The sequence below is a fragment of the Sinohyriopsis cumingii genome, chromosome 15, assembly GCF_028554795.1.
Source record: "Sinohyriopsis cumingii isolate HCF-2022 chromosome 15, ASM2855479v2, whole genome shotgun sequence".
Classification (NCBI taxonomy): Eukaryota; Metazoa; Mollusca; class Bivalvia; order Unionida; family Unionidae; genus Sinohyriopsis; species Sinohyriopsis cumingii.
The window spans coordinates 16,071,048-16,077,163 of record NC_142975.1 but is presented as its reverse complement, the minus strand read 5'-3'; positions in this window follow the sequence as shown (position 1 = coordinate 16,077,163).

Here is a 6,116-nt window from a genome sequence, read left to right as displayed (position 1 = left end):
AAAAACAAACCAAAACGAAAACTTCAAGTCTGTAAAGCATCTAGGTGTGCTATACACAGCATGAAACGTCAATATTACTAATCTTGTTAGCTCCGGCACATACACACATACACACACAGAGATATGCATTTAACTTCAATTGTTATAGAAATTAAACCTAAAATGCAATTCAGTTTAAAGAAAGCAAAATACTAGAATTATTCCTTTTCATTTGAAAACGATGTGTATAGTCATACATTGCACTAAGTAATAATTTCAGAGGTAAAGAAACTGTGTCCGGACGTTTGATCATATGACTGTTCGTAATTGGACGATTAATCATAGGACTGTTGGTCATCGGACGATTGATCATAAGACTGTTGGTCATCGGACGATTGATCATAAGACTGTTGGTCATAGGACGAGTAATCATAGGACTGTTGGTCATCGGACGATTGATCATAAGACTGTTGGTCATTGGACGATTAATCATAGGACTGTTGGTCATCGGACGATTAATCATGACTCGTTGATCACAAGAGTTTAAATCACTGGATGTATAATCGTTTCCCATTGAGTAAAACATATTTAAGTTTGAAAAATATAGAAACTGAAATTCTTACAAAATTGAAGAAAATTACCCACAGATTAATTTTAAGCAAACTGAACGCTTATGTTACTTATTATGTTTTACTCAGAAATGTTGGAGTTAAACCAATAATAAATTATTGTATAAAAGTATACCACGCAGCTACTTGCATCAGTATGGGACTGGCATAATCACCTAGTGAAATTTTAATATTTTTGGATTACAAGCTTACAAGGTATGTATATTGAATGGCTTTCTAAACAAAATGAGCGAGTTTTCATTTTTAATTCAACAGTTACAAGTGTTCGTATAATTGTTATTAGGCTTTGAAGTCACAATTATGTGTCTTTTTACAATTTGGCAAGATGTATAAATTAACAAAATGTTGACCTAAAATGTGTTTTTCATTTATTAAATTTGGCATATTAATTATATTTATATTAATTAGTTATTATTTTTTGTTTATCTTTAATCGTTCGTAACTGAATAATATATGAGAACTAGAATCAAATATCCGGTGATCTAACGATTCTGTGATCAATCGTCCTATGATCAACAGGCCTATGATCAAATGTCAATACTGCTACAGAAGAGCGCTGGTCATTAACTTGGTAGCCATGCAGTAATTCATTGTGTGCTTTGTGGCCGATAAACACTCCTTAGATTAAACGCCCAGTTAAACTTAGACCTTAACTCCAAGAGGTCTCTGTGATGCTCTTGTCAAGTGGGAAATCCTTACAATATAAAAATGGGAAATCAGGATGAAACGCAGACTCGCTTTAAGTTTCATCTGATTTATTAATAGTCACAAAATAATATCGCTTTGAAATTCAAAACTCTAATATCAGGAGCATCAAAATGTGAATATTAACTTACTGATTTGATATCACAGTAGTAGTGTGTATTTGGACAAACATACATAATTTAAGTAACAGTTTATTATGATAGAATTTGACATAAATCGTATATATATATATATATATATATATATATATATATATATATATATATATATATATATATATATATATATATATAAATTTTTGATATTCAGATTCTATATTACTAATGCTTAGTTATAGACATAGAAAACTGGATAACTGGTTAATATTTAAGTAAATTCATATGGGTTTACGTCCAGTCCCCGTCACTTGAGGCGTTCCCCGTGGAACGGACATGGATCCTCTCCTATTCTTGATCTTTTTAAATGATTTGCCGTTGAGATTCGATTCCCACGTTAGCCTTTTTGCCAATGACATAGTGCTGTACAGAGAAATTGACTCAGTCCGGGATGCAGAAGCGTTACAAGCAGATCCAGACGGACAAAAAAATTAAATAAAATAACGTAAATGAGTTCAATCCTGACAAATGCGAGGTTATTCGAATCACCAACAAAAGACTGGTCGTCCCAGCTATATATACCATCCATGGTTAAAAACTGATGATGACATCCAAGGGCAAATATGTACGAGGCATCGTCGATAGCTCCTGATCATGGAACATCCACATTGACTCTGTTACAAAGACGGCTAACAACATCGTAGTGCTCTTTCATAGGAACCTCTTCACAAGCCCCGAACAAGTAAAATATACATGCTATACATCCTTGGTACGTCGACATCTGGAGTATGCGTCGACTATTTGGGACCCATCAGCTAAATCAAGCATTACCATATCTACAGCGGTACAACGAAGGGTGACACAGATTCGTATTGGCGATTATAGAGGAACCAGCAGTGTCTCCACCATGCTCCGACATTTGGGATGGAAAGAGCTTCTAGTCCGACGACTACAAACAAAAGTTGTTTTTATGTACCGGATTGTACAACAATTAGTTTGCATCACATCAGTACCATGCTTCCACCAGACACGATATTATACTAGAAAATATTCGTGCAGATTTCTTGTCCCCTTCACCAGATTCAACAAATACAAAGACTCCTTCTTCCCATCAGGAATTCGCCTGTTGAACTCCCTACCAACCAGCCTAGTCAAGACCAATTTCATCGATACTTTCAGAGTAGGGTTTTTCATGGGGATCGCTTAGCTCCAAACCAGGGGTGTTTTTAACCTGTTTTAGGTGTACTTGGTCCATATGGACCTGGTTCACATCATGTGCCAGAATGTTCCAGAGAAACCCAGCATATTATTGAAATAATAATATGAAGAGCCACGAGAAACACTCAATCACTATGACAATACTAGCAGCATATGTAGATGACCACGAGAAGCACTCAGTCACTATGACAATACTAACAGCATATGTACATGACCACGAGAAACACTCAATCACTATGACAATACTAACAGCATATGTACATGACCACGAGAAACACTCAGTCACTGTAACATTACTAACAGCACATGTACATGACCACGAGAAGTACTCAATCACTATGACAATACTAACAGCATATGTACATGACCACGAGAAGCACTCAGTCACTATGACAATACTAACAGCATATGTAGATGACCAAAAGAAGCACTCAGTGACTATGCCAATACTAACAGCATATGTACATGGCCAAAGGAGGCACTAAATCACTGGAACATTGCTAACAGCATATGTACATGACCTGGAGAAACACTCAATCACTGTAACAATACTAACAACATACGTACATGACCTTGAGAAACACTCAATCACTGTAACAATACTAACAGCATAAGTAAATGACCACGAGAAACACTCAATCACCGTAACAATGCTAACATCATATGTACATGACCTTGAGAAACACACAGTCACTGTAACAATACTAACAGCATATGTACATGACCATGAGAAACATTCAATCACTGTAACAATACTGACAGCATATGTACATGACCTTGAGAAACATTCAATCACTGTAACAATACTGACAGCATATGTACATGACCTTGAGAAACACACAGTCACTGTAACAATACTAACATCATATGTACATGACCATGAGAAACATTCAATCACTGTAACAATACTGACAGCATATGTACATGACCTTGAGAAACCCTCAGTCACGGTAACAATACTAACAGCATATGTATATGACCATGATAAACACTCAAGCACTGTAACAATACTCACTAGCTTTACAATATAACAAATGATGTCTGAGTAGAGAATTGAAAAACAGTGACTTAATATTCACACTTGTACCTATTAGTAATAATATTAGTAGGAAGAAATAGCAATACAATATCACCTGCAAAACAAGCATTCTTAAGAAAAAATCGTCTACTGTCAAATACAGGCCTACGTATTATTTTAAAAACTTAAGATTTAAATCGAATATGTTTAGATTAAATAACAAAGGAGAAAGAGCACCTTGGTAACTAAAAGAAATTTGATAGCATATGTTAGTCACTAAACACACATTGCGCATAACATTATCATGCTATAGTTGTCATCATCATCATCATCATCATCATCATCATCATCGTCATCATCATCATCATTGTTGTCGTCTTCGCTGGTCCGTAGGTAAAGCCTATTCTTCTGTCAAGTTGTATTACCTTGGTCTTTGGTACTATATTCGGATTTGTATGATGTACTGCATATAAATACTTCACCAGAGAATATAAATGTAGGGGCCCCGAGTGGCCGAGTGGTCTAAAGCGCTCTTCGTTACGGATCACTGCCATCTCACCTCTGTCTGCGGCGGTTCGAGTCTAAGATTCAGCCAATGTGGGTATGTGAGAAAACTTGCCAGTAGCTTCTCGTGGGTCGGTGGTTCTTTCCGGGGTTTTCTCTGGTTCTTCCTCCACCATTAATACTGGCCGCCATGTATAGCCTATCATGTGCTGCAAAATGGCGTTAAACCCAACAACAACAACAACATAAATGTAAAATATATGTCAAACAATATTGAGAAGGTTGTTTTTGACCAATGCAAAATTGTGTTTAAAACATTATTGAGAAAGTGAATACCATTTGCAATACAGGACACTGACAGTATACTGACCAAGAAGGCGCATCTGCATGTATGAGACAAATGAGGTAAAAGAAACAAAAGCGCATGACATGACGCAAATCACAGCTAACTTCTTTTGCCTGGAAATTGTACTTCTTGTACTTATGAATATGTTTCCATGCATTGTGTTCATCCGAATACCTCGTCATCATTTTTATTGCGCTCATTCAACTGGAATAATGTCGCTTTCTTGTGTCAAGCTGATTTTAATCAAATGAAACATTCAAAATACCACATAAGTATTTTAGAATGATTGTATTTTTAGACTGACGTCATTTTTCTCTAAATGGCAGTATGGACTACGCATTCAACATGCATGTTAGATCAAAGTCTTATAGGTTCCGCGTTTGCCAAGCGATATCATAACAGATCGCAAGTAGATACCACGTACATAAAAGGTAAGGATTTACGGACCCTGTGCTTTATATATATATATATATATATATATATATATATATATATATATATACGCAGAAATGATCCACTACACAACGCTTGAACATTTTGCATGTAGTAAAATAGAAGCAAATTCATCCAACGAAAACCAGTTAGACAATAGCGTCTCTAATCTGCATCCACTTACCACTTATAGACAAGAATGTGAGTTTATACGATGAGAACATTAACATTTGTTATATTGAAATTTGGCTCAATTTGTCTAATATTTGAACATTATTTTCTATCATGCGATATTTGTCCATATTTGTTAGTTGTACGTTCTCGCTGTACAAGAATCAAACATAAACCTAATTCATTTTCGACCTATAATTGTAAAATGATGAGCCAAATGCTTCCTATCTCTTTCTATCTTGGGCAATACAATGTTTGTTGAGAAACAAAAACTTATTAACGTAAACATTCTCAATTGCCTACAACAGCAACTCTTTTATGATGATGCAATGCTATGAATACATATCTTACACTGACTTGTTCAATGGAAACATTTATATATCAATATATTGAATTTTAAAACTGCAGAATATTTTGAAAATAATGAATATATAAATTTAGCGCTGCTGTAAGTCCCACTTATCTCCAAGTGACACATTATAATGGGTTGATCTGGATGTTGATACAGAATTTCAATCACATATGTTTAATCATAGGTGTTCAATCCTTACTTCCTTATTACACACCCAGACTGGAAATACATTGATGTCTACTCCGGAGTCAGCGAGTCGATATTTGTTAACACTGAAATGAAGTTTTATAAATTCAAATTCGTTTATAAATTTCTTCCATACCGCAAAACTGAGTCTATTTATAAACCGTAAAAGGGAGATATGTAACAAACGTCCGACGGCGCCTTTGCGTATCCTTACGCCATATCTAACTAATTCTTCCAGCCGACACAGAACAAGTCAAGTGTGTACTTTTGTGTATATAATGAATATTCGTGCAATTTTTGCACTTGCATATTATGACTCCTAAATGTTTATTATTTTAAAAATAGACATAGTTCATACACGACTATATTAAAGTGATAAGACACAACACTAATGACATCGGATCACATTCCTAACAATTTTAAAACTCGTTATGTAAAAAGAATGATGCAAGATATTTATTTTATAATTCACCCTTTTCGG